We start from the raw sequence: 8,028 nt of genomic DNA on the forward strand, positions 1-8,028 counted from the left end.
GGGGGGGGTGGGGGGGGGGGGGGGGGGGGGGGGGGGTCAGGGATGTGATCTAGAACTTGTGTTGTGATCCTGGGGTGCGTTGTATGAGACTACTAGACTCTGCCTGCTTTTGGTTTCGTTAATGAAACCGGAGGAAACCTCTTTTATTCAAAAAATAAAGACAGTAAAGCTCGTGGAAAACCATGTTAGAATACATAGTAAAATTACTTAGATGAATATTGCAGCACTTCAAATATATTCTGGCTCAGACTTTTACCATAATTTGCTATACAAAAACTTGGCGTCATGTAGAATGACCAAGACGGGATGCTTATTTCTGTTAGTTAGCTACTAGTGGTCTGCAGATTGATACGATGCTTATTTCAGGATTGATACGGTGCATCGACTTGCCGTGTGCTTGCCGACCTGCGATCTGTTCGCCTAAAGCCAATCCGACCTGTCCATTTTATTTCTGTAGTAAGCCAGGTTGGCCAGTGACAGGCATCCTTAGTCTACGACATGTGCGCTCACGATGATAACCATGATGGCCAGTTGGCAGTGGGAGCTGCGCCACTCATCTTTCTCCAGTTCGCATGGGTGGGTGCTCTGAACTGGTGACACACTTCGAGCGGGCAACTGCATGATCTTCGGTCAACTGAGATATGGTAGTGAAAACGTGAGCAAATGCTCCTGCTACCATAAGGATCCAATGTACGTCAAAAAAAAGGTTCAATACTCGTGCAGATGTGATGTAGCTTGAACTACTAATCCATAGATCCTGCCACCTCGTGGAAGCTCTGGTCGTTGGTATGTTTCAAACGATGCATACATGCATCTGGTGCAGCCAATTGGCAATTTTAATGCGTGCACATCCAAAATTTAGTCGAGGTAATCATAAATTATGTTCTATTGTGTCTGCTGGACTTGAAGACAAGAGTCAAACTTTTTCTCTGATTTCCCTCAAAATATATACTTTTGTCAGTGTGACAATTGCAGTTTCTGTTTTCTTTGACGAAAATACTCCCTCTCCTTATCAATCACCAAAACGTCATCGTCATCTCCAGAACAGGTGGTGCTTGAACTTCCTGATACCTCTCTTGCCTAGAAGCGAAGCAACTAAATGGACTATCCGGTCCACCACCTCCTCTGCAAGGCCACGGTCCAAGGGCACCTACACCTTCTTTGTGGTAGATCTTCACCCGTCCGGGCCTCGCTCTACGCCGACGACGCCGCCATCTTTGTGAAGCCCATTAAGGAAGACGTACAATTCCATGCTGCTACCCTGGCCTTTTTTGGAGCGGTGTCTGGCCTTGTCACTAATTGTGCTAAAAGTTTGGTTGCTCCCATCCGGTGCGACAACATCAACCTTGACGATGTTCTTCATGCTTTTCCGGCAGTGCGCACCTCATTCCCGATGCGCTACCTTGGACTTCCCTTAACCGTCAAGCGCCTCAAGCGAATCCACTTCCAGTATCTTGAGGATAAAATTGCAGGCAAGCTCCCTCCCCGGCAGGGAAGACATGTGGCTTCTGCTGGCCGTGTGGTCCTTGTAAAAGCAGTCCTTACCGCCATTGCCATCTATCATCTCACGCCTCTCGACATCCCGGTGGAGGTCCTCAAGAAAATCGATAGTATTCGCCGTGCATATCTTTGGGCGGGCTCGGATAAGGTATCCGGAGGAAAATGTAAGGTTAACTGGGAGCTCGTCTGCAAGCCCAAGGACAAAGGCGGACTCGGAGTGCTTAATCTGGATAAGTTTGCTAAGGCTTTGTGGCTCCGATGGCTATGGTTCGAATGGACTGACAAGAGTAAGCCATGGATTGGGATGGGGACGCCGTGCACGGAGGATGATCGCCACTTCTTTGCGGCTGCCACTTTGGTCACTGTTGGAAATGGACGAACTGCACAATTTTCGAACTCGTCGTGGCTCAACGGCTTACGCCCCCGTGACATCGCGCCGGACCTCTTTGCCCTCTCTCGCAAGAAGAAATCCTCGGTCCAGCAAGCCATGACCAACAATCTTTGGATCACTTCTATTGATGGCACCAACGGTCTGTCCCTCGCACATATCGAGCAGTTTGCTGACCTTCGGGAAAGATTATCATCGGTGGCCCTAGTGGAAGAGGTGGAAGACTCGATTATTTGGAAGTTCACTAAGGATGGGACATATTCTGCTTCCTCGGCATACAAGGCTCAGTTTGAAGGTCTGACATCCTCTAATCTTGAGCAGTCCGTGTGGAGGGCGTGGGCTCCCCCGAGGTGTAAATTTTTTGCTTGGCTAGTTCTTTAAAATAGGATCTGGACATCTGACTGCTTGATCCGTCGTGGATGGCCCAACTGCGGATTGTGCCCTCTCTGTAAGCATGCACAGGAGTCCGCTGCTCACCTTCTCTTCCAATGCCGCTTCACATTACGCATTTGGAACGACATCCTACCGTTGGTTGGAATGCACCACATCTCCACTACTTCATGGTCGACGAGCGCTTCGGTCAAAGGATGGTGGAACGGTAACCTCCAGATTCGCCTGGCTCCCCCAAAGCCCTTGCCTCATTGATGATGCTCATCGCATGGGAGATTTGGTACGAGAGAAACGCTAGAGTCTTCCGCAACGTGGCGGTCCCTTCGGTGGTCATCATTAACAAGATCAAGCATGAGGTGTCGCTCTGGGTTTTGGCGGGTGCCAAGCATTTGGGTATTGTAATGCCGCGAGAGTAGTTTTCTTTAGTTTGCCGCTTGCGGCTCCTGTCTAATACCTTCTTCCTTAATCAATGAAATGGCAAGTTTTTTGCCTTGTTTCAAAAAAAAAAGCAACTAAATGGAAGATAGCATGGTATTTAAGTGGGAAGGAAATATGCACGAGAGCAAACAATGCGAGGAAGTATAGTATATTTATATACAAAGTACATCTACGATGCATCTGTTAGTCATTCTCCACCAATGAGAAAAAATATGCACGAGAGTAAACAAGAGGAAGAAATATTCATGGTATAGTATATTTATATACGGAGTAATATGTATGATGCGCGTGTTAGTCATTCTCTATCAATGAGTTGGCAGGGAAAACATGTGCAATTGTTGTTAGCAACCTGACGCCTTTGCCACCTATAGTTAGCCATGAGTAATCAGTATAAAGTGGGACCGAGTTATGTAGGTTTGAGCAAACATGATGATGAATATGAACATGTCTCTTTGTATTCTTGCTAGTGATAACAATCTTTCTGCTTCAAACTTTGCATGTTCCTCTCTATGGAGCGCAGTGAATTGTACTGCACATGACTTTGTATTCTTGCAAGTGATAACATCCTTATTGCTTCCAACATGCTACTTTTTATGGTAACATTTTTGTTTGAATAGGTTGACATGGCGATGACTATGTACACGCAAGGGCACAAGTTAAAGTGGAACTAGTGGCTGGGGCGCGCCCTTGGCGCGCCTCCTCTGCCGTCCTGTGCCCAGAAATCATGTGGATGTACGTATGCATGTGCTTTTGCAGCCCTGCCGTCCTGTGCCCAGAAATCATGTGGATGTACGTATGCATGTGCTTTTGCAGCCCAGATGAGCACCATATGTTAAAAGCAAGTGCACTTAACTGAAATAGATCATTGCAGTGTTCACTCATACACAACACAGACGAGCGCTAGTTGTTCAAAAAAGAATATAAATAACAGAAGTGCAGCAGCAAGTGTTTAGTCGTCAAGCATAGCAAGCTAATAGGTCTATAAAAGTTGAACATGCTCCAAAAGGCGGGCATCATCACACCTTGCAATATAACCTTAGTTGTTCCCTGCAGAACATAAGTACTGTTAAGCATCACACAGAACACACAGTGAACACAGAATAACATAAGAGTGAAGCACTACCTTAGACCTCCCACTTCATTCATAGTGAATCGTGGATTGCTTAACCATTCAAAGAAAAAATAACTCACTAATTAAGAGTACCCCATGAACAGGAAACTGCAAAAGCATCCTGCAGAGAAGCATATCAACATTCAAGTAAACTATACAAACTGAGAAACCATAAAAAGAAAATGACCTTATGTGAGCAGCTTTGTCAACTTATGAAGTATAAGCAATAAGATGTGCAAAATGAAGTCTAAATCATAATTGGACGTATCAAACCAAGACTACGACGCGAGGCTACCAACATGACCAGCCTAGTGCAAATGAAAACATAACCACGACTTCAAAGAGGCCACACCCATCCGAACAACCATTAACAACAAACTACAATTGAGAACTAAACCAAATCCTATTCACAGAAACAAGCTAAGAAAACCTACAAAAGATTAGCTCGGGAGGCTACCAATACGACCAAATCACAGTTATAATACTCAGCCTGTGGCAGATCTAGAAATAGCTTAACTAATACAACATCCAGGCAACTATGAAATTCTTTGAGACCAACTACTCAAAAGCAACCAAATTACATAAGAGCAACAATTAGACATGTATATCCATGGCTGCGACGCCAGGGCCAGAGCAACTTGTCCATGGCATCCTCAAGCAGAAGCAACTACTCATTCCAAGTGTAGTTAGCTGCTGTTATCAAAAAAAAAAGTGTAGTTAGCTGCTCAAAATAGTTTTTGTACCCTTCAAATATAGCCGTTTCTCCCACAACAGGGTCCCAATCAAAACTCGATTATTCTTTGTCTCCGAATCAAAATACGAACATGAGCCAGGAAAAAAAAAAGAATGAAAATTTTGTAATGTGAAGTGCCGGTCATCGATTTGCAACTCTCCTCGCCGCCTTGTACTTATTGCTTAACTTGTTGTTCACGTACTTGCAAACGAACCACCAAATCTATAAACTTCGAGACTGAGATAGTTAATCTGAAATTTATACAGATGGTACCTATGAGCTTGCATTGATACGATTGTGAAAATCATATTGCAAGGCACCAAAATGTTGTTGAATCAACCAACCAATGACAACCAGAGTAAAAATGTGTGTTTTTGTGATATTCTAGAATATATATCCTCTTATCCATATGTGACACAATTGGCAGGATTGTAAGAATCATCACATAATCACGTAAGGTGCTTCCGCACATCCAGTTATGCAGAGGAACACGGAGGAGCACTAAGAAATAAGTCTGGTCAGAACAAAACTAAGCACAAGAAAATCCAATGTGAAAAGATTAAGCTTGCAAGCATGAGATGACCCATCAGATTCACTAATAAGCTTTTGGACAATCAGCTAATCTGGACAACTGGAAGAATTGGGAACCAAAAGAATTGCAGCTGATAGTTCAGATAAATACACCCTTGTTGAGATGTTACCCACACATTGTTATCATGTATGATGTCTATCTACGAAGGCCTTCATGGATAAACTTAGCTGGTCAGTCTACACAAGCATACAAACAAGGGTTACAAAATATGTTGCATAGTATTATTTCCTCGAACATACCTAGCTTGCTGACGCAGATATTTCGTACTTCTATTTGAGTCACTTCATCATCCTCTCCATTTTCTTCTACACTTTCTTCTGATAAACTATCAAAAAAGCCTATCACATACTCCTCCGGTTCTACTCTCTTTGACTTTTCAGCCGCATACACATTGAACGTCGCCTAAATCTCTTGAATTCTGTCCTCTAATCTCTCAACCATTGGAACAAGTATGGTAGTACCTTTCCCACCTCTCTCTTTTCACAAAAAAATGCCAAACAAAAATTAAATCTTAGAGGAATGGTCAGAGACAAACCTCAACCGGCTACAGGAAAAAAATTAGGAACTGCCAACGAACCAACAAAGAACCTGGACAGGCAAGGAAACGAGAAACAAAACTGTGTCAGCTCTCAGACATTTTACCGAACAGGAGACAAGGAAGAAAGAGCTTAGCGAGAAGCAAGCCAAACGATGAACTATGGACTGACCGGTCCTTCACCAACAATGGAAGGAGTGAGCAAAAGAGGAAAACCAAGCACATAACATAGGAAACGTAGTGTATAATCATAATAGCTAGCTGTCTAATGCAGAGGTAAGCACATTAAATTAGCTGACAGGGAAAACTTCATAGGTTTTGCACCAGCCAAATAAAAGAATGTGCCATGCGGTTTGCCCACATTAGATGCATACATAACTAAAACTCCTAGTATATGATCCATGTCCTGCTCGATGGCCTTGGAATTTAAGAATTGAGCTCCAGGTTGCCCATAAAAAGGAAACTAAAAGAACTCACAACTGCAACAAAGTGGCAAGCCCTGCTTAAGAAAAATGCAGCAGCATCACAAACAAAAAGAAGAATCGAAAGATTATATATATGTACTCGCTCTCTCTGTATCTAGAGTTGCAGCCTACCCTCGGTCATCGGAGGAGCAGCAGTAAAACCGTTGCTTCCAAAAATTGGAAAAAAGGACCGTATTTGTGCTTCTAATCTGAGCTTCTACATTATCAAATTCACTCTGCACATACTCTTTTACACCCATTGTTCCACTCAATAATTGTGTTCCTGCAAGCATGGGCTAGAGGCATAAAAATTCAATAACCACTAATCCATGAAAAACGAAGCTCGAGTCTCGACAGCTCCAAATTTTCAATTCAGTCAACATCAAGACTCTGGAGTATAACTCGAATGGTCAGAAAGTTCGGGGCCCCATAATGGTTGAGCACAAGTAATTAGCACTCACCCTTCATTCCGTGAAAATGGACATATGTTACATATAATGCAGTAATGTGTTAACAGATTTCTTCTCGTTGCTCTTGGGAGACAGACCTACGAGACCCAAGTATAGAAGATCGTATAGAACCAAGATCAACTGTGAACTAATTCAGTCTTCATCTATCTGCAACATTATCATCCCACAAAAAAAGCAAAAACTAATTATACCACCATATGTTTATACTAACCACATCAGAGAGATATTAGATCAAAACGGCCAAGAAAGCATCAATGAAGTTTAAAGAGTCTACCTTCTAGATCAACATTGGATTGTAGACTTGATAGCGAAATCAGTTATTGCAAGAGCATGATCCAGCAGATCATTTTTTATACCTAGAACATGACCTTAGTTACAATCATCTGTCAAGAACAATTTCATATCTGCATTTAGTCATACAAACAAATAGAATCCTATAATTTAATGAATGAGGGAAAACAAGATAAAGCAAATTTGAAACCGGTATTAAAATGACATCACGCATAAAAGGACCTTCTCCAGCCCCATGATGCATCGATATCTGAGTACCACAGGAGCTCTAACATCTGAATGGAAAAATCCAAAGACCACATCACTAAATAGCTCTCATATTTGAACTAAATCATTTTCTTTCATTATAACAATTAGTAGTCTACGAATTTACAGAAGTCGAAGCGGTACAAATAAAAGTGAAATCACTATTATTATGGCACCTTACCATCCACAAATCATTAGCTGTATAGTCCTAATGCAAAATTTACAACAAAAACTTTCTAGATCAGAGAATGAAGAAGACTCAGCGATTCTGAAATTACTAATATGGTATGAATTGTTTCCTAGGGATTAGTATAGAAACACATTTAGATTCAAGAAAACAACTGAAAGGTGACGACTTCTCTTCTAATATGTGTGATAATTTGAACTCCTGGAACTCGAGGTACTAACCATTTTTAAACAAGTTTAAGAAAGTGAACTAACAGTGTTTCATTAGACTCAAAAAATCAAACCATTTGGTTGAGTAGTGCTCCTTTTTATCATCAGCACGTACACCTGCTAATAATCAGCTTATGAATTATCCAAAGGAATCAATAATGTCAGGCACCTTATATTTAGATAAGTATCCAGGCATCTCAATGGGGACCTGCAGGTCGCCGTTGAGGTCCTGTCCAGGCAAACGCCGCCGAGGTCCGTTCCCGACACACAAAAGGGCCGACAAGGAATGAGAGTGCCCCCTGCCACACCGAGGAGGAAGGGATGGAGCGCAGGAAGGGGCCGGAGAAGATGGAGCCCGGGGTGGGAGAAGGAGAGGGCACGAGCGCAGGGGAGGGGCGAGGCGGCGGCGGCGAGAGAGGGAGGAGGGGTGGCGGCGATGGAGAGGGAGGGGGAGGCGCGCGGGGGGGGCGGAGG

General features: G+C 43.2%; 1 long non-coding RNA gene across 4 annotated transcripts; it reads right to left on the reverse strand.

Annotated features, from left to right (window-relative positions):
- Nucleotides 1–3,546: 3,546 nt before the first annotated feature.
- On the reverse strand, nucleotides 3,547–7,838 carry LOC125531720. 4 transcript variants are annotated; one of them, XR_007293454.1, is made up of 5 exons: nucleotides 7,135–7,835; nucleotides 6,896–7,004; nucleotides 5,688–6,768; nucleotides 3,840–3,948; nucleotides 3,547–3,763 (listed from the first exon to the last, which is right to left on the reverse strand). It is a non-coding gene; the product is annotated as an uncharacterized LOC125531720 (long non-coding RNA). The 4 variants fall into 4 exon arrangements; XR_007293453.1 differs by having other exon boundaries at nucleotides 5,688–7,187; nucleotides 7,724–7,835; XR_007293451.1 differs by having other exon boundaries at nucleotides 6,896–7,835.
- Between the last annotated feature and the right edge of the window lie 190 nt (nucleotides 7,839–8,028).

Source organism: Triticum urartu, unplaced genomic scaffold (genome assembly GCF_003073215.2).
Source record: "Triticum urartu cultivar G1812 unplaced genomic scaffold, Tu2.1 TuUngrouped_contig_7963, whole genome shotgun sequence".
Lineage (NCBI taxonomy): Eukaryota > Viridiplantae > Streptophyta > Magnoliopsida > Poales > Poaceae > Triticum > Triticum urartu.